Below are 22,622 nucleotides of genomic sequence, written 5' to 3'. Positions count from 1 at the left end.
GCATATTTATGAATTTTAGAAAACAACACCAAAATAGTGCTAATAATTTAGTATGAGAAAATGACGCCGTAAAAGTGGTATATTTATCAATATAAGAAAATAACCCTGTAAAACGTGTATATTTATGAATTTGAGAAAATAACCTTGTAAAAATAGTGTAATTGCGAGTCTGAGAAAATAGACTCGCAGTAGGGGTAAATTTTTTAATATGAGAAAACAGCCCCGTAAAAGAGGTATATTTGTCAATATAAGAAATAACATAGTAAAAGTGGTATATTTATCAATTTAAGAAAATAACTCCGTAAAACATGTATATTTATGAATCTGAGAAAACAACCGCATAAAGGTAGTGTAATTGCGAATCTAAGAAAACAGCTTCGTAGAAGGGGTAAATTTTTTAACATGAGAGAACCACCCCGTAATACGGGAATATTTATCAATCGGAGAAAATAACCCCGTAATTTTGGTATATTTGTGAGTATGAGAAAACGACCCCTTAAATAGGTTAATTTTATAATAAGAGAAAACAACCCTGTAAAAGTAATGTAATTGCGAGTCTCAGAAAACAACCTTGTAATAGAAAAAAAATTTAATATGAGAAAACAACTCTGTAAGAGGGGTATATTTTATAAATATTAAAAAAGACCCCGTCATACATGGATATTTATCAATCGGAGAAAGTAACCCCGTCATTTTGGTATGTTTGTGAGTATAAGAAAATAACCCCTTAAATGGGTTAATTTTATAATATGAGAAAACAACCCTCGTAAAACGGGTATATTTGTCAATATAAGAAAATAACCTCGTAAAACCTGTATATTTATAAATTTGAGAAAGCAACACCGTATTAGTGCTAATAATTTAGTATGAGAAAATAAACTCGTAAAAGTGGTATATTTATCACTATAAGAAAATAACCTCATAAAACGTGTATATTTTATGAATCTGAGAAAACAACCCTGTAAAAGTATTGTAATTGCGAGTCTAAGAAAACAACCTTGCAGTAGGAGTAATTTTTTTAATATAAGAAAACAGTCTTTTAGAAGGGGTAAATATTATGAGAAAATAATCCCGTATACGGGGATATTTATCAATTGGAGAAAATAACCCCGTAATTTCGGTATATTTGTGAGCATGAGAAAACAACACCGTAAATGGGTTAATTTTATAATATGAGAAAACAACATCATAAAAAGGGTATATTTGTCAATATAAGAAAATAACACCGTAAAGTGGTATATTTATCAATATAAGAAAATAACCCCGTAAAACATGTATATTTATAAATCTGAGAAAACAACCCCGTAATACGGGGATATTTATCAATAAGAGAAAATAACCCCGTAATTTTGGCATATTTATGAGTATGAGAAAAGAACCCCTTAAAAGGCTTAATTTTATAATATGAGAAAATCACCCTGTAAATCGGGTATATTTGATAATAAAAGAAAATAACTCCATAAAAGTAGTGTAATTGCGAGTCTAAGAAAACAGCCTCGTAGAAGGGGTAAATTTTTTAATACTAGAAAACCACCCCATAATACGGGGATATTTATCAATCGGAGCAAATAACCGTGTAATTCTTTTATATTTGTGAGCATGTGAAAACAACCCCTTCAATGGGTTAATTGTATAATATGAGAAAACAACCCATAAAAGGGGTATATATGTCAATATAAGAAAATAACCTCGTAAAACGTGTATATTTATGAATTTGTGAAAACAACACCATAATAGTGCTAATAATTTAGTATGAGAAAATGACTCCGTGAAAGTGGTATATTTATCAATATAAGAAAATAACCCTATAAAATATGTATATTTATGAATTTAAGAAAACAACCCCATCAAAGTAGTGTAATTGCGAGTCTAAGAAAACAACCATGTAGAATGGGTAAATTTATCAATCGGAGAAAATAACCCCGTAAATTTAGTGTATTTGTGAGTATGAGAAAACAATCACTTAAATGGGTTAATTTTATAATATGAGAAAACAATCCCGTAAATGGGGTATATTTGTCGATATAAGAAAATAACCGTGTAAAGTGTATATATTTATGAATCTGAGAAAATAACCCTGTAAAAGTAGTGTAATTGCGAGTCTGAGAAAACAACCTCATAATGCGGGGATATTTATCAATCGGAGAAACTAACCTTGTAATTTTAGTGTATTTGTGAGTATGAGAAAACAACCCCTTAAATGGGTTAATTTTATAATATGAGAAAATAATTCCGTAAAAGAGGTAGTTTGTCGATATAAGAAAATAACCCCGTAAAATATGTATATTTATGAATAAGAGAAAATAATCCTGTAAAAGTAGTGTAACTGCGAGTCTGAGAAAACAGCCTCGTAAAAGGGATAAATTTTTTAATATGAGAAAACAACCCCATAAGAGGGGTATATTTATAAATATTAGAAAACAACCCCGTAATACGAGGATATTTATCAATCGGAGAAAATAACCCCATATTTTTGGTATATTTGTGACTATGACAGAGCAACCCCTTAAATGGGTTAATTTTATAATATAAGAAAACAACACCGTAAAAGGGGTATATTTGTCAACATAAGAAAATAACCCCGTAAACCGTGTCTATATATGAATTTGAGAAAATAACCCAATAATAGTGCTAATAATTTAATATGAGAAAACGACCCCGTAAAACTGACATATTTATGAATATAAGAAAATAACAACGTTAAACATGTATCTTTCATATGTGTAATTGCGAGTCTAAAAAACAGCCTCGTAGAACGGGTAAATTTTTTAATATTAGAAAACAACCCCGTAATATGGTGATATTTAGCAATCGGAGAAAATAATCTCATAATTTTGGTGTATTTGTGAGTATGAGAAAACAATCCCTTAAATGGTTTAATTTTATAATATAAGAAAACAACCCCGTAAAAGGGGTTTATTTGTCAATATAAGAAAATAACCCAGTAAAAATGGTATATTTACAATATAAGAAAATAACCCCATAAAACGTTTATGGTTATGAATATTAGAAAACAACCTCGAAAAGTAGTGTAATTTCGAGTCTGAGAAAACAGCCTCATAGAACGGGTAAATTTTTTAATATGAGAAACAACCCCGTACTACGAGGATATTTATCAATCGTAGCAAATAATCTCGTAATTTTGATATATTTGTGAGCATGAGAAAACAACCCCGTAGTACGAGGATAGTTATCAATCGGAGCAAATAACCCCGTAAATTTGGTATATTTGTGAGCATGAGAAAATAACTCCTTAAACGGGTTAATTTTATAATATGAGAAAACAACCCCGTAAAAGGAGTCTATTTGTCAAAATAAGAAAATAACCCCGTAAAAGTGGTATTTTTATCAATATAAGAAAATAACCTCGTAAAATGTGTATATTTATGAATCTAAGAAAACAGCCCCATAAAACTAGTATAATTTCGACTCTAAGAAAACAACCTCATAGAAGGGCTGAATTTTTTAATATTAGAAAGAGACCCCGTAATACGGGAATATTAATCAATCGGAGAAAATAATCCCGTAATTTTTGTATATTTGTGAGTATGAGAAAACAACTCCTTAAATGTGTTAATTTTATAATATGAGAAAACAACCCCGTAAAAGGGGTATATTTGTCGATATAAGAGAATAACTCCGTAAAACGTGTATATTTGTGAATTTGGGAAAACAACCCCAGAATAGTGCTAATCATTTAATATGAGAAAACGACCCCATAAAAGTGGTATATTTCTCAATATAAGAAAATAACTGCGCAAAGCGTGTATATTTATGAATATGAGAAAAGTACTCCGTAAAAGTAGTGTAATTGGGAGTCTGAGAAAACAGCCTCGTAGAAGGGGTAAATTTTTTAATATGAGAAAATAACCCCGTAATACGGGGATATTTATCAATCAGAGAAAATAACCCCGTAATTTTGGGATATTTGTGAGTGTGAGAAAACAACCATTTAATATGGGTTAATTTTAAAACATGAGAAAACAACCCCGTAAAAGTGGTATATTTATATATATAAAAAAATAATCCCGTAGAACATGTATATTTATGAATATCAGAAAACAACCTCGTAAAGTAGTATAATTGCGAGTCTGAGAATACAACCTCATAGAAAGGGTATATATTTTAATATGAGAAAACAATCTCGTATTACGGGGATATTTATCAATGGGAGAAAATAACCCCGTAATTTTGGTGTATTTTTTGAGTATGAGAAAACAACCTCTTAAATGGGTTAATTTTATAATATGAGAAAACAATCCCGTAAAAGTGGTATATTTGTCGATATAAGAAAATAACCCGATAAAATATGATAATTTTTTTAATCTGAGAAACAACACCGTAAAACTAGTTTAATTGCGAGTATGAGAAAACAGCCTCGTAGAAGGGGTAAATTTTTAATATGAGAAAACACCCTCGTAGAAGGGGTAAATTTTTTAATCTGTAAAACAACCCCGTAGTACGGGGATATTTATGAATCTAAGGAAATACCCCGTAATTGTGACATATTTGTGAGTGTGAGAAAATAATCTTTAATTTGGTTAATTTTATAAGATGAGAAAACAACCCCGTAAAAGGGGTATATTTTCCACATAGGAAAATAATCCCATAAAAATGTGTATATTTATGAATTTGAAAAAATAATCTCATAATAGTGCTAATAATTTAATATGAGAAAACTACCCCGTAAAAGTAGTATATTCATTAATATAAGAAAATAACCCTATAAAACATGTATATTTATGAATCTAAAAAAACAACTCCGTAAAAGAAGTGTAACAACGAATCTGAGAAAACAGAGTAGGGGTAAATTTTTTAATATGGAAAAACAACATCATAAGAGGGGTATATTTATAAATATTAGAAAACAATCCCGTAATACGGGGATATTTATCAATTAAAGAAAATAACTCCGTAATTTTAGTGTATTTATGAGTATGAGAAAACAATCCCTTAAATGGGTTAATTTTATAAAATCAGAAAATAATTTTATAAAATCAGAAAACAATCCTGTAAAATAGGTATATTTGTCTATATAAGATAATAGTCTCATAAAATGGGTATATTTATGAATTTGAGAGAATAACTCCGTAAGAGTAGTGCAATTGCGAGTCTGACAAAACAGCCTCGTGAAAGGGGTAAATTGTTAAGGTGAGAAAACAATCCCATAATACAGGGATATTTATCAATCGTAGAAAATAACCTCGTAATTTTTTGTCTATTTGTGAGTATGAGAAAACAACCCCTTAAATGGGTTAATTTTATAATATGAGAAAACAATCCCGTAAAAGGGGTAGATTTATCAATATAGGAAAATAACCCCGTATAATGTCTATATTTATAACTCTGAGAAAACAACCCCGTAAAAGTAGTATAATTGCGAGTTTGAGAAAATAGTCTCGTAGAAGGGGTAAATTTTTTAATATGAGAAAACAACCCCGTAAGAGGGGTATATTTATAAATATTAGAAAACAACCCCGTAATATGAGGATATTTATCTATCAGAGAAAATAACCCCGTTATTTTGGTATATTTGTGAGTATGAGAAAACAACCCCTTAAGTGGGATAATTTTTTAATATGAGAAAACAACCCCATAAAAGAGGTATATTTCTTGATAGAAGAAAATAACCCCGTAAAATGTGTATATTTATGAATTGGAGAAAAAACCCCATAATAGTGCTAATAACTTAATATGAGAAACCGACCTCGAAAAAGTGGTATATTTATCAATAAAAGAAAATAACCTCGTAAAACGTGTATATTTATGGATCTGAGAAAATAACCCCATAAAACATGTATATTTATGGATCTAAGAAAATAACCCCGTAAAAGTATTATAATTGCGAGTCTGAGAAAACAGCCTCGTAGAAGGGGTAAATTTTATAATATGAGAAAACAACCCCGTAATATGGGGATATTTATCAATCGGAGAAAATAACCCCGTAATTTTGGTATATTTATGAGTATGAGAAAACAACACCTTAAATGTGTTAATTTTATAATATGAGAAAACAACCCTGTAAAAGGAGTATATTTGTTGATATAAGAAAATAATCTCGTAAAACGTGTATATATATATGAATTTGAGAAAATAACCCCATAATAGTGCTAATAATTTAAAATGAGAAAACAATCCCGTAAAAGTGGTATATTTATCAATATAAGAAAATAACCCCGTAAAACGTGTATATTTATGAATCTGAAAAAACAACCCTGTCAAACTAGTATAATTGCGAGTCTGAAAAAATAGCCTCGTAGAAGGGGTAAACTTTTTAATATAAGAAAACAACCCCGTAATATTGGGATATTCATCAATCGGAGAAAATAATCCCACAATTTTGGTATATTTATGAGTATGAGAAAATGACCCCTTAAATGGGTTAATTTTATAATATGAGAAAACAACCCCGTAAAAGGAGTATATTTGTCCATATAAGAAAATAACCCCATAAAATGTGTATTTTTATAAATTTGAAAAAACAACCCTAGAATAGTGCTAATAATTTAATATGAGAAAATGACCCCGTAAAAAAAATGGTATATTTCTCAATATAAGAAAATAACTCCGTAAAATGTGTATATTTATGAATCTGAGAAAACAACCTCGTAAAAGTAGTGTTATTACGAGTCTAAGAAAACAGCCTTGTAGAAGGGTTAGATTTTTTAATATGAGAAAACAAACCCGTAAGGGGGGTATATTTATAAATATTAGAAAACAACCCCCTAATACGGGAATATTTATCAATCGGAGAAAATAACCTCATAATTTTGGAATATTTGTGAGTATGAGAAAACAACCCCTTAAATTAGTTAATTTTATAATATGCGAAAATAATCCCGTAATAGGGGTATATTTGTCAATATAAGAAAATAACCCCATAAACCATGTAGATTTATGAATTTGAGAAAACTAACACCATAATAGTGCTAATAATTTAGTTTGAGAAGATAATCCCATAAAAGTGGTATATTTATTAATGTAAGAAAATAACTCCGAAAAATGTGTATATTAATGAATCTAAGAAAACAACCCCATAAAGGGAGTGTAATTGCGAGTCTAAGAAAACAACATCGTAAAAGGGGTGAATTTTTTAATATGAGAAAACAACCCAGTAAAAAGAGTATAAGAAAACAAGCCCTTAAATAGGTTAATTTTATAATATGAGAGAACAACCCCGTAAAAGAGTTATATTTGTTGAACAAAAAGAGAGAACTACATTGCTTTTTTTGTTTTGTTATATTCTAGGCTCAGGCTGTGCAATATTTATACAAATGGAAGTTGACTTTTGTCAATTCCATGAAATCTGTAATCTCCCAAAAATCAGAAGCTAATTTATTCTATCCTAAAATAGAGCAGAAATAATGAGATATACATAGATTTTATAGCTATACAGAAAATATATTCTAGATTTTCAACACTCCCCCTCAAGATGGTGAATAGATATTTTCCATTCCCATCTTGCATGTAATGTCTTCAAAGTTGGAAGTAGGCATTCCCTTAGTTAAGATATCTGCCAATTGATCATTTGATGTTATATATGGAGTGCAAATCATGTCGTTGTCTAACTTTTCTTTAATAAAGTGTCTATCTACTTCGATGTGCTTTGTGAGATCATGTTGCACTGGATTGTGTGCAATGTTGATGGCAGACTTGTTGTCACAATAGAGTTTCATAGGTCCTTCCCACTTGATTTTAAGGTCATCAAGTATTATTTTGAGCCATAGCAATTCATAAACTCCATGAGCCATAGCTCTAAGCTTTGCTTCAGCACTTGATCTTGCAACAACCGATCGCTTCTTACTCCTCCATGTCACTAGGTTCCCACCAAGAAATGTACAATATCCTAAAGTTGATCTACGATCTACAACAGAACCTGCATAATCAGCATCGATATATGCCTCAATGAGCAATTCTTCATTTTTCTTGAACAAAATTCCTCTACCGGATGTCCCTTTGAGATAAAACAGAATTCTGTTGACAGCCTGCAAGTGTTTCTCTCTTGGATCATGCATAAATTGGCTTACTACACTTACAGCAAATGCTATGTCCGGCCTTGTATGGGACAAGTATATCAGTTTCCCAACCAACCGTTGATATCTTCCCTTATCTACCATGCTATCATCCTTTTCTTCATTCAATCTCAAGTTAGGCTCAATGGGTGTGCTTGCTGCCTTGCATCTAAGATTGCCTGTTTCTTTAAGCAAGTCTAAGACATACTTTTGTTGGGAAATAAGGATGCCTTTACTTGAGTATGCCACCTCAATTCCCAAAAAATACTTCAGCCTCCCAAGTTCTTTAATTTCGAACTCCTTTGCTAAGCACTTTTTGAGTGTTTCTCTTTCAATTTGATCATTCCCGATAATGAAGATGTCATCTACATATACAAGTAGAGCTGTAACTCCTCCTTTTGAATGTTTTATGAACAAGGTATGATCTCCTTGACTTTGTTTGTATTGCATTGCTAGCATCACTTTAGTAAATCTTCCGAACCAAGCCCTTGGTGATTGTTTTAATCCATATAAAGCTTTCTTTAACCTGCACACTTTCTTTTTAATAGACATTTCATTAAAACCTAGTGGAGGTTCCATGTACACCTCTTCTTCTAAGTCCCCATGTAAGAATGCATTCTTAACATCAAATTATTGTAAACACCAACCAAAGTTAGCAGCTAAAGACAAAAGAACACGCACAGTATTCATTTTTAGTACGGGTGCAAAGGTCTCTTGGTAATCTACCCCATATGTCTGTGTGTATCCTTTTGCGACCAATCGAGCTTTATGCCTTTCTAATGAACCATTAGCTCTATATTTTAAAGTAAACACCCACTTACACCCTACCGTTTTCTTTCCTTTGGGCAGGTCTACAATTTCCCAAGTCTTATTTCTTTCTAGGGCATTCATCTCCTCTTTCATAGCTTGTAACCAGTTCTTATTTCTAAGTGCCTCTTGTAATGTTTGTGGGACTGAAATGGAGTTGATGGTGGTAAGAAAATTTCTATGTTGTGGAGAGAGTCTATGGAAGGAGACAAAATTTGAGATGGGATGCTCAGTGCATTCTTGTGTTCCTTTTCAAACAGCAATAGGCAGGTCTAAATCATTAAATTCACAAGGGGCAGAGTTAGATTGAACATACAAAGGAGAAAAATTTTCAATACCTGATTATGGTTCAGATTCTTGGACTTGCACAGTTTTAGAAATATGAACTTTCTTCCTTGAGTAGACCTTGAGTGGTGTAGTAGGATTTAAACCAGTTTTTCCCTTAGCTCCAAGATCAGGTTCAATTTCTTTACTAGCATGTTCATCTTCAAATTCAAATTCAGGTTCAGGTTCACTACTGGCCTGTTCTCCTTTGGAGTTAGGTGTATCGTCAAGTTTGAAAGACTTCAAGTTGGATGTGGGACTTTGAAAATCAAGGAGAAAGTCCTTATCTTCCCAAGAACTCTCCCCCTGGAAATGAGGATTGCTACTTTGAAAGTAAGGCTCATTTTCAACAAATGTGACATCTATAGAGGTAAATTTTTTTTTTAAAGGTGGATGATAACACTTGTATCCTTTCTTTGTGTTTGAGTATCCTACAAAAATACATTTTAAAGCTCTTGGATTAAGTTTCCCTCTTTGGTGTGCATGAATATGTACAAAAGCAACACAACCAAACACTTTTGATGACAGTTTGCAAGAAACATTAAAATCAGGGTAAAAAACAGAAAGAGTAGCAATGGGACTCTGATTATTTAGCACTTTGGAAGGTACTCTATTTATCAAATGTGCAGCAGTTAAAACAGCCTCCCCCCAAAAATTTTTTAGGACTTTATGTTGAAGCAAAATTGCTCGTGTCACACTGAGTAAATGTATATTTTTTCGTTCAGCAATCCCATTTTGTTGGGGTGTGTCTACATAAGATGACTCGTGTATTATACCCTCTTTTTGGAAAAGGATGAGAGAACTTGATTAAAGTAGTCTCTTGCATTGTTAGATCTTACTTTTTTAATCAAATTCCCAAATTGTGTGTAAATCATTTTATGAAACATTGAAAAAATACTGCTTACTTTTGATTTTTCTTTCATAAGAAACAACCATGTAGTTCTAGTACAATCATCAATGAATGTGACAAACCATTTTGCTCCAGAAATACTAGGAACTCTACAAGGCCCCCAAATATCAGTATGTATCAAGGAGAAAGGTCTAGTAGATCTTGTATTACTCAATGGAAATGAAAATCTATGATGTTTACCAATTTCACATGTATCACAATGAAAACTACTAACGTCTTCATTTCTAAAAAGTGAAGGAAACATGCTTTTAAGTAGAATAAAAGATGGATGACCAAAACGAAAATGATGAAGCCAAATTTCAGATTTATTTGGAGATAGGTTACTTAAGGAGCAGATGAGGGATAATTGATTTTTGTTCTTCTCGTTGCCACTCATTTCCTCAAGGTAATAAAGCCCATTTTTTTACCTTAGCAAGTCCAATCGTCCTCCCCGTAATCAAATCCTAAAAAACACAATGAGTAGAATAGAAGGTTACTTTGTAGTTTAGATCTTTGGTAATTTGATGGATGGATATGAGATTGGAGGACAATTTAGGGACATGCAACACATTATTTAGGGACAAAGAATTTGATAGATTTACTATTCCTTGGCCTGCAACAGTTATAGGAGATCCATTAGCAACAATAATTTTTCTATTTCCAGGACATGGGTTGTATGTTCTAAATCTGATTGGGCTGTGAGTCATGTGGTTAGTAGCTCCTGAGTCGATGACCCAAGAGCCTAGAGAAGACATGCTTGAGGCACTTAAAGCATAAGAGTTAAGGTACTTACCTGTTTGAGCCAATGAACATGTACTAGAGGACTTTTCGAGGGAGCTGTTGGCAGGAACATGCAAGTGTCACTTATTTCAGGTAACATGGAGTTCCATAGCCATGACATGACCATAGAATCCTCTTCATCCCAAGCAGCGAATTTTGGATCACCATTTTTGGGTCCAGTTCCAAGTAAGTGGCAGATTTTGCCTTTTCCTTTGAGAAATGTTTGAACAAATTGTGACCACTTCAAATAGTTTTTTCCGTTGAGCCTATAGGCTGCCTGTATATTCTGCAAATCTCCTATATATGGAATATTTGAGGTCTCTTCTGATTTGGTACTGGAGTTAATTTTTGATGTTTCAATCATGTTGCAGCAATGAAGGCTGGAAATTGCACTTGGCAATAAGGACTTGAAAAGAAGAAAGTACTCAGCAAGGAAGGCTGACAAGCTCTGATACCATGAACAAAAAGAGAGAACTAAATTGCTTTTTTTGTTTTGTTATATTCTAGGCTCAGGCTGTGCAATATTTATACAAATGGAAGTTGACTTTTGTCAATTCCATGAAATCTCTAATCTCCCAAAAATTAGGAGCTAATTTATTCTATCCTAAAATAGAGCAGAAATCATGGGATATACATAGATTTTATAGCTGTACAGGAAAGATATTCTAGATTTTCAACATTTTTCAACATAAGAAAATAACCCTGTAAAACAAGTATATTTACGAATTTGAGAAAACAACCACATAAAAATAGTGTAATTCTAAGTCTAAGAAAACAGCCTCATAGAAGGGGTAAATTTTTTAATATGAGAAAACAATCCCATATAGAGGGGTATATTTATAAATATCAAAGAACAACCCCGTAATACGGGGATATTTATAAATCGGAGAAATTAATCCCGTAATTTTAGTATATTTGTGAGTATAAGAAAACAACCCCTTAAACGGGTTAATTTTATAATATGAGAAAATAACCCCGTAAAAATGGTATATTTATCAATAAAAGATAACAACCCGGTAAAACGTGTGTATTTATGAATCTGAGAAAATAATCCTGTAAAAGTAGTGCAATTGTGAGACTAAGAAAACAGCCTCATATAACGGATAAATTTTTAATATGAAAAACAGTCTCGTAGAAGGGGTATATTTTTTAATATGAGGAAGCAACCCCGTAAGAGGGGTATATTTATAAATATTAGAGAACAATCCCGTAATACGGGGATATTTATCAATCGAAGAAAATAACCCCGTGATTTTGATATTTTTGTTAGTATGAGAAAACAACCCCTTTTAATGGCTTAATTTTATATTATGAGAAAACAACCCCGTAAAAGGGGTATATTTGTCAATATAAGAAAATAACCCCATAAAAGTGGTATATTTATCAATATAAGAAATTAACCCCGTAAAACGTGTTTATTTATGAATTTGAGAAAACAATCCCATAATAGTGCTAATAATTTAATATGAGAAAAATACCCCGTTAAAGTGGTATATTTATCAATATAGGAAAATAACTTCGTAAAATGTGTATATTTATGAATCTGAGAAAATAACCCCATAAACATAGTGTAATTTCGAGTGAGAAAACAGTCTCGTAGAAGTGGTAAATTTTTAATATGAGCAAACAACCCCCTAATATGGGGATATTTATCAATCGGAGAAAATAACCACGTAATTTTTGGTCTATTTGTGAGTACGAGAAAACAACCTCTTAAATGGGTTAATTTTATAATATGAGAAAATAATCCCGTAAAAGGGGTAAATCTATCGATATAAAAAAATAACCTCGTAAACCGTGTATATATATGACTTTGAGAAAACAATCCTGTAAAAGTAGTGTAATTACGAGTTTGAGAAAACAGCCTCGTAGAAGGGGTAAATTTTTTAATATGAGAAAACGACATCATAAGAGGGGTATATTTATAAATATTAGAAAACAATCTCATAATACGGGGATATTTATCAATGGGAGAAAATAACCCCGTAATTTTGATGTATTTATGTGTATGAGAAAATAATCCCGTAAAATAGGTATATTTGTCGATATAAGAAAATAATCTCGTAAAATGGGTATATTTATGAATCTGAGAGAATAACTCCGTAAAAGTGCTAATTATTTAATATGAGAAACTGACCTTGTAAAAGGGGTGTATTTATCAATATAAGAAAATAACCTTGTAAAATGTATATATTTATGAATCTGAGAATAACCTCATTAAATTATTGTAATTGCGAGTCTGAGAAAACAGACTCGTAGAACGGGTAAATTTTTTAATATGAGAAAACAACCCCGTTAGAGGGGTATATTTATAAAAATTAGAAAACTACCCCGTAATACGGGAATATTTGTCCATCGGAAAAAATAACCTCGTTATTTTGGTATATTTGTGAGTATGAGAAAACAACACCTTAAATGGGTTAATTTTATAATATGAGAAAACAACCCCATAAAAGAGGTATATTTGTCTATAGAAGAAAATAACCCCGTAAAACATATATATTTACGATTTTGAGAAAACAATCCCAAAATAGTGCTAATAATTTAATATGAGAAACTGACCCCATAAAAGTGGTATATTTATCAATATAAGTAAATAACCCTATAAATCGTGTATATTTATGAATCATGAGGAAATAACCCTGTAAAATTATTGTAATTGCGAGTCTGAGAAAACACTCTCAAAGAAGGGGTAAGTTTTTTAATACGAGAAAACAACCTCGTAATACAGGGATATTTATCAATCGGAGAAAATAGCCCCGTAATTTTGGTATATTTGTGAGTATGAGAAAACAACCCCTTAAATGGGTATAATATGAGAAAACAACCCCGTAAAAGGGGTATATTTGTCGATATAAGAAAATAACCTCATAAACCGTTTATATTTATGAATTTGAGAAAATTACCCCATAATAGTGCTAATAATTTAATATGAGAAAACGAACACATAAAAGTGGTATATTTATCAATATAAGAAAATAACCCTGTAAAACGTATATATTTATGAATCTGAGGAAATAATCATGTAATTTTGGTATATTTATGAGTATGAGAAAACAACCCCATAAATGGGTTAATTATATAATATGAGAAAACAACCTCATAAAAGAGGTATATTTGTCAATATAAGAAAATAACCCCGTAAAACGTGTATATTTATTAATTTGAGAAAACAACCCCATAATAGTGCTAATAATTTAATATGAAAAAACGACCCCGTAAAAGTGGTATATTTATCAATATTAGAAAATAAACTCGTAAAATGAGTATATTTATGAATCTGAGAAAATAACCCCATAAAAGTAGTATAATTGCGTGTGTTAGAAAACAATATAGTAAAAGGGGCAAATTTTTTAATATGAGAAATCAACTTCGTACAAGTGGTAAATTTTTAATATGTGAAAAACAACCTTGTAATACAGGGATATTTATGAATCTGAGGAAATAACCCCGTAATTATGGTATATTTGTGAGTATGAGAAAACAACACCATAATACGGGGATATTTATCAATAGAAGAAAATAACCCCGTAATTGTGGTTTATTTGTAAGTATGAGAAAACAACCCCATGAAAGGGGTATATTTATAATATGAAAAAACAATCCCATAAAAGGGTTGTATTTGTCAACATAAGAAAATAACCACGTAAAACGTGTATATTTATGAATTTGAGAAAAAAACACCATAATAGTGCTAATAATTAAATATGGGAGAACGACTCTGTAAAAGTGGTATATTTATCAATATAAGAAAATAACCCCATAAAATGCATATGTAACACCCGAAATTTTTTATATATTTAATAATGAGTTTTTATTTAAATTAATTTTAGCTTTATTTTTATTCGGTTTAATTGGAATGATTTAAATACAAATTTTGAATTTTTATGTTAGACAAACAAATGAGTTATTTTCCATATCCAATTAGTTTGATTTTTAAGGAGTTAATTAAATAAATTATTTGAGGAATAAATTATATTTTTATTTGGTTATTCAAAATTTTCCCAAATGTATATATATGTAAATAAAATTATATATTGGAAAATTATGATAGAAATTGTAAGGGATGTTTTTATAAAAGAATTTTGAGAAAATTGGTGTTATAATTGATTAGTAGTATTAAATTTTGAGTTGGAAATTGCTTATTTAATTTAATTATGTGTAGGATTTAATTGGAGGATTATTTTGGAATAAGGATTAAAAGTAAAATTTTATTTTTGTGAGGGTTTAATGGAAATTTGTGAGTTTGGTATTTTCGTAAATAAATATGTCGGTCAGGGGTATTTGTGTAATTGTGTATTTTTAATAATTCGGTTTTGACCCAAATTAATTAGTTAAGGGCTTAATTGAAAGGATAAAGGAAAGTTTAAGGGTTAAATTGAAATTCTGCAGGATGAGATTGTAAGTAATTAAGGAAGTTGAAGGACCAAATTGTAATAAGGAAAAGTTCGGGGGCCTAATGTCAATATTGAAAGGAATGGGATCGGGGAGAGAGAAAGTAGATCGGGAGAGAGAGAGAGAGGGTGATGGCCGAAGAAGAAGAAGAGGAAGGCGGCGGCGTGCGTCGTCGGTGGAGGAGAGCCAGTCTTGTGGCTGGAGCTATAGGAGGCGTGAGCTCGAGCCGGAGGAGAGCAGGCGTCTGGCGGCGGGAATCTCGCGTAGGGGCGGGGAGGCCGTTCCGATAGTATGGCACCGAGTCAGTGGCGATCGGCTCCTCTCGGCAAGGGCTCTCTTTTGGCAGCAGTGGTGACGCCTGGGGTGGCTGGAGTTGCAAGATCCGGCAAAGTGAAATTTAGAGTGGCAATCGATGTTTTTTCAGCTTTTCCGGCGAGCTCCGGCGGAGGATGGACGATCGGAGGACGTATCCTGACTCTCCTCAGCTCAAGCTTCGCGATGGCACCGGTTTCGTGGCGATCGAGCTCCGTTTGCAAATCGACGGCCGAGATCGTCCACAAATTTCTCCGAATGATCGGGTGTCAGATCGGAAAATCAGAAGCGGGGATTGTCGTCAGCGCGTCGTTTTGAGTCCGATGGTGAGTTCGGATCGTCGATCGGACTCTGGCGGCTGGAGGCGAGTCGACAGAGCGACCGAGCGTCTCGGTAATTTTTCTCTGGCCCGTAATTTTGGAAATTCTTGGTTTAAATGTGTGTCTATTGGATTATATTGAGTATTTGATGATATTTGTGAGTCAAAAATAATTGTCGGTTAGTTTGCGTGCCTCGTATTTTATGTTGTGTGGCGGAGTTGGGAAATAGTGAAGTTTGGGGACCCGAATCCCTTTATTTGAATTGTTGGAATTTTGAAGTGTTTTTCTGGCAGGTCCTGGACCCGTTTTTATGGGGGGTAATGTCCAGTGTTGTAGGGGAGGTTCTGCCGGATTTTCGGTAGAATTTTTCCGAGTTGAGATTCTTAGACAGTCAGTCCTAGGAGTTTAGACCTAGGATTAATGATCGATTGTTTCAGCGTTTTGATAAATTGTTTTCCGTGACTAGATTATCCGTTTGTTCGGCTCGCTCCAACTGAGGCACGGAGCAGAGCTAGGAGGTCGCCCAATCCTGTGAGTTAAAGTCATTTAATCATTGCACTATTGCTAAGTCTGATTTTAATATGCTATTTTAGAATTTGTGCTTAATATGATTATTAGTATCGCAAAATAAATAGTTTCACTTGATTATTAATTATTGAAAATAATATAAATATTATTATTAGTAACGTTATAATAATACAAATATTATTATTTTTCGACACGAATTGCACGTTGCCTTATCCTAAATTTTTAATCTTTATTTCGGTATATGTTGAATGATTTCATTAGACAATGATATTTATTAAATGTGATGATTGCATTTTGGGAAATGTGGCTTTCGTAGAACATGCCACCTGGTGGGTTACATCAGGACCGCGTGCGCACCGGTAATGATCATGGATATAAGATTATTATGGATTTGTTTGCCCTGATCGAGCATTGCTCTCTGGGCTGAGTTCAGTTGATTGCCAGAGTTAAGGTCCCTGATCGAGCAACACTCTCTGGGCACCGGCTTATTTGGACACCAGACCTGTTGGATTAAGAGAGCCGAAAGGCTACTAGAATTTGGAGTTAGGGTTCTACTGAGCCACTCGTCCCGTAAAAATCAAAATATATTTTATTTATTTATTTATTTGGTATGATTATAATATGAGTTGTATTTACGTGCATGGTTTGATATACTGATTCGAACGATTAATATTTTCTGTGAAGATTGCAATAGTCTCTAGATTATTTGATTTTAACTCACTCTCGAGACTGACAGTCTCCATTTACTATTTTTCAGATTCGTGACTGTTAGTCTTCCTGCGACTCTTACTCAGTAACTCAACTTCTTCATCATCGGGTGGTGTTTGATTTTGTATGTCAAATTGTAAAAATCTTAGATTTTCCGTAGTAGTAATAGTAGATGTATCAGTTGTAAATTTTATGAGTTTCGGGTCTCGCCTAATTTTTCTGGCAGACCGAAGTATTTATGTAAAATGTAACTATTAAGATAATTTATGGCTTTAATAATATTAATTTGAGATGAGATTTGATTGAGTTAGTGAGTTTCAGGCTTACTACGGGATTCGGTGGCCTTAAGCCTACCCATTCCCTAGTGCCGGTCACGGGTCCACGGGTGGGGTCGTGACAAAGTTGGTATCAGAGCTTAGGTTTAGATTTCCTTCGACCTAAGTTAAGGTTTTTCTTGGTACTGCGGAGCTAGGATCAAGTCTGTCTTATTATTTTCATTGACTCTAGTGTCTCAGCCTTCTCTATTAGAGAGTCTGTCATTCTTTTTTCGTGAGCTTGTCTTTGATGCTGTGCTGAGAATGAGCTTTGTAGCTATGGGAAGATCTGAAGCGTGGTAGACTCGTGCCATTTTCATCAAGTGATTAGTGCAGTCCGCCTTTGGAAGCTTTGATTGTTGTTTCGATGGTGGGCACCGCAGTCAGTTTTAGTGTAGAGCGTGGTTGCAGTCGTGTCATGGACTGCGTCGTCATCGCATCAGGCATCGCCTTATTGAGTAGCGCCGAAGTTAGTGCCTGGAAAGTCGAGTAGATGTCAGAGCTTTATGGTTGATTTTTATGGTTGTAAGAAGCTTAGAAAGGTGGTAGGAGTATTTTTGGATGCTCGGAATCCAGAGAAACTTAAGCGAACATTATTTATTTTTCTAAGTAGAACAAGTGTTTTTGAAATACAATATTGCCCCCAGTCCCGTAAGAGTGCATTATGGCATTTCACTATTAGGCATGCATAAATTCATTTTAGGGCATGCATCATACATCGTGCATTGTAACCCTTGGTGATAGGGGCATCATCACCCTGGTGCGCGATATTATAGAATTTTATATAAAGAGAAATGGCTGGAGATTTTATGATTTTACAAAAGTGTTTTTCCAAGATGATAAAGCTTTATCAATGATGATTATAAAGTAAATAAATAAGTAAATTTTTCAAAGTAAATTGTGTTAGCTTGGGAATTCTCTGGATGACGAGCTAAGTTGCTGAGAGAGTAAGTATGTGGAGCTGTAAGCCCCATGTTGGATTATAAAGGAGGCTTTTGGATTTCAGTCAAGGAGGAATCTTGTGTCAGGATGGCATGGGTTGTGTCGGTTGATGCGATCAGATGGATGTTATGTCGAGGATGATGTGATGTGGATGTTAAGGATTTTTCTGTACGTGCAAGGGGCACGTCATTTGGAAGGAAGTTGGCGAGTGGATTGTAGGCAAGACTAGAGTTGGTCCAGGTCTATAAAAGGAGGTTCTTTTTCTCGCGAGCAGCTGAAGACAGCTTTTTAGAAGTAGAGGGGTTGTGCGAACCCGAGTGGGGGCACGTGGAGATTGGTGTTAGAGAGCATGTATTAATAAGGTGACTTTTATGTCATAAGTGATATGGTTTGGTAAGAAAATAAGGTTGTGAGGACCCTTGGTTTTGTCGGCAGGTTGGTGAGGTGGCATGTAAGTTGGACTTGCCGCCAAGTATTAGTAATGTTCTCTGAGGTCAAATCCAGTTGTTTGTAAGTCTGAGTTCAGGAAGTATATTTTCGATCCTTTGCTCGTGTTGGATCCTTAGTGTGTGGATGTAAGTAAAGATTTGGTTTCCGACGAGCCGTAAGTCAGGATCGCCAGTTTTGCTAAGGGTTTTGTCGATGAGTCTTGTGGTTTAGTTTATTTTCTGCAGAGGAAAAGTTCTCGAGAAGCCGAGTAGAGATGAGAGGTTCCTAATTACTTTCAGTCTTAAAATGTAGCCCCTTTTCTTTTAAATTCGAGGATGAATTTTTTTTAAGGGGGGGAGAATGTAACACCCGGAATTTTTTATATATTTAATAATGAGTTTTTATTTAAATTAATTTTAACTTTATTTTTATTCGGTTTAATTGGAATGATTTAAATATAAATTTTAAATTTTTATGTTAGACAAACAAATGAGTTATTTTCCATATCCAATTAGTTTGATTTTTAAGGAGTTAATTAAATAAATTATTTGAGAAATAAATTATATTTTTATTTGGTTATTCAAAATTTTCCCAAATGTATATATATAAATAAAATTATATATTGGAAAATTATGATAGAAATTGTAATGGATGTTTTTATAAAAGAATTTTGGAAAAATTGGTGTTATAATTGATTAGTAGTATTAAATTTTGAGTTGGAAATTGATTATTTAATTTAATTGTGTGTAGGATTTAATTGGAGGATTATTTTGGAATAAGGATTAAAAGTATAATTTTATTTTTGTGAGGGTTTAATGGAAATTTGTGAGTTTGGTATTTTCGTAAATAAATATATCGGTTCGGCCGGGTATTTGTGTAATTGTGTATTTTCAATAATTCGGTTTTGGCCCAAATTAATTAGTTAAGGGCTTAATTGAAAGGATAAAAGAAAGTTTAGGGCTTAAATTGAAATTCTGCAGGATAAGATTGTAAGTAATTAAGGAAGTTGAGAGACCAAATTGTAATAAGGAAAAGTTTGGGGGCCTAATGTCGATATTGAAAGGAATGGGATCGGGGACAGAGAAAGTAGATCGGGAGAGAGAGAGAGAGAGGGTGATGGCCAAGAAGAAGAAGAGGAAGGCGTCGGTGGCGGTAGTCTGTGGTGCTGCCCGGAGGCGGCGAGCGGCGGGAGCCAGCGGCGGCGGCCCGTCGCGGTGGGATGGAATCGCGTGGAGCGGCGTCTTCTAGAGGCCGTTCCGTATGTTGGCGGCCGTCAGTGGCGATCGGCTCCTCTAGGCAAGGGCTCTCTTCGCGGCGATGGCGGCCTGGGGTGGCCGGAGTTGCAAGATCCGGCAAAATGAAATTTAGAGTGGCAGCCGGCCATTTTTTAGCTTTTCCGGCGAGCTCCGACGGAGGATGGACGATCGGAGGACGTATCCCGACTCTCCTCAAGCTCAAGCTTCGCGATGGCACCGGTTTCGTGGCGATCAGGCTCCGTTTGCAAATCGACGGCCGAGATCATCCGCAAATTTCTCCGAATGATCGGGTGTCAGATAGGAAAATCGAAAGCGGGGATCGTCGTCAGCGCGTCGTTTCGATTCTGATGGTGAGTTCGGATCGTCGATCGGACTCTGGCTGGAGGCGAGTCGACTGAGCGACCGAGCGTCTCGGTAATTTTTCTCTGGCTCGTAATTTTAGAAATTCTTGGTTTAATTGTGTGTCTATTGGATTATATTGAGTATTTGATGATATTTGTGAGTCAAAAATAATTGTCGGTCAGTTTGCCTGCCTCGTATTTTGTGTTGTGTGGCGGAGTTGGGAAATAGTGAAGTTTGGGGACCCGACTCCCGTTGTTTGAATTGTTGGAATTTTGAAGTGTTTTTCTGGCAGGTTCTGGACCCGTTTTTATGGGGGGTAATGTCCGTGTTGTAGGGGAGGTTCTGCCGGATTTTCGGTAGAATTTTCCCGAGTTGAGATTCTTAGACAGTCAGTCCTAGGAGTCTAGACCTAGGATTAATGATCGATTGTTTCAGCGTTTTAATAAATTGTTTTCCGTGACTAGATTATCCGTTTGTTCGGCTCGCTCCAACCGAGGCACCGGAGCAGAGCTAGGAGGTCGCCCAATCCTGTGAGTTAAAGTCATTTAATCATTGCACTATTGCTAAGTCTGATTTTAATATGCTATTTTAGAATTTGTGCTTAATATGATTATTAGTATCGCAAAATAAATAGTTTCACTTGATTATTAATTATTGAAAATACAGATACTATTATTTTTCGACACGAATTGCACGTTGCCTTATCCTAAATTTTTAATCTTTATTTCGGTATATGTTGAATGATTTCATTAGACAATGATATTTATTAAATGTGATGATTGCGTTTTGGGAAATGTGGCTTTCGTAGAACATGCCACCTGGTGGGTTACATCAGGACCGCATGCGCACCGGTAATGATCATGGATATAATATTATTATGGATTTGTTTTCCCTGATCGAGCATTGCTCTCACGAGTTCGATTGATTGTCGGAGTTAAGGTCCCCGATCGAAGCAACGCTCTAGCTCGCTTATTTGGAATTCAAGTGTTCAGGCTGGAGGTAAGGACCCTGATCGAGCTTGCTCTCTGGGCGCCAGACCTGTTGGATTAAGAGAGCCGAAAGGCTATTAGATTTTGGGGTTAGGGTTCTATTGAGCCACTCGTCCCGTAAAAATCAAAATATATTTTATTTATTTATTTATTTGGTATGATTATAATATGAGTTGTATTTACGTGCATGGTTTGATATACTGATTCGAACGATTAATATTTTCTGTGAAGATTGCAATAGTCTCTAGATTATTTGATTTTAACTCACTCTCGAGACTGACAGTCTCCATTTACTATTTTTCAGATTCGTGACTGTTAGTCTTCCCGCGACTCTTACTCAGTAACCCGACTTCTTCATCATCGGGTGGTGTTTGATTTGGTATGTCAAACTGTAAAAATCTTAGATTCTCCGTAGTAGTAATAGTAGATGTATCAGTTGTAAATTTTATGAGTTTCGGGTCTCGCCTAATTTTTCTGGCAGACCGAAGTATTTATCTAGAATGTAACTATTAAGATAAGTTATGGCTTTGATAATATTAATTTGAGATGAGATTTGATTGAGTTAGTGAGTTTCAGGCTTACTACGGGATTCGGTGGCCTTAAGCCTACCATTCCTAAAAGTCTGGGTCCAGGTCCACCAGGTCGTGAATTAAGTAATGTATATTATGAATATGAGAAAACAGCCTCGTAGAAGGGGTGAATTTTTTAATATGAGAAAGCAACCCCGTAAGAGGAGTATATTTATAAATATTAGAAAACAACCCCGTAATACGGGGATATATATCAATCGAAGAAAATAACCCCGTAATTTTGGTATATTTGTGAGTATGAGAAAACAATAAGTTAAATAGGATAATTTTATAATATGAGAAAACAACCCCGTAAAAAGAGTATATTTTTCAATATAAGAAAACAACCCCCTGAAAGTGGTATATTTATCAATATAAGAAAATAAACCCGTAAAGCGTGTATATTTATGAATCTTAGAAAACAACCGCGCAAAAATAGTGTAATTGTGATTCTGAGAAAATAACCTCGCAGAAGGGGTAAATTTTTAATATGAGAAAATCTCCCCGTAATACGGGAATATTTGTCAATCGGAGAAAATAACCCCGTAATTTTGGTATATTTGTGAGTATGAGAAAACAACCTCTTAAATGGGTTAATTTTATAATATGAAAAACAACCCCGTAAAAGTGATATATTTGTCAATATAAGAAAATAACCCCGTAAAACCTGTATGTTTATGAATTTGAGAAAACAACCGCATAATTG

This window comes from Ricinus communis, chromosome 3 (genome assembly GCF_019578655.1).
Source record: "Ricinus communis isolate WT05 ecotype wild-type chromosome 3, ASM1957865v1, whole genome shotgun sequence".
Classification (NCBI taxonomy): domain Eukaryota; kingdom Viridiplantae; phylum Streptophyta; class Magnoliopsida; order Malpighiales; family Euphorbiaceae; genus Ricinus; species Ricinus communis.
The sequence above is the reverse complement of the archived record's forward strand: the minus strand, read 5'-3'. Positions refer to the sequence as shown.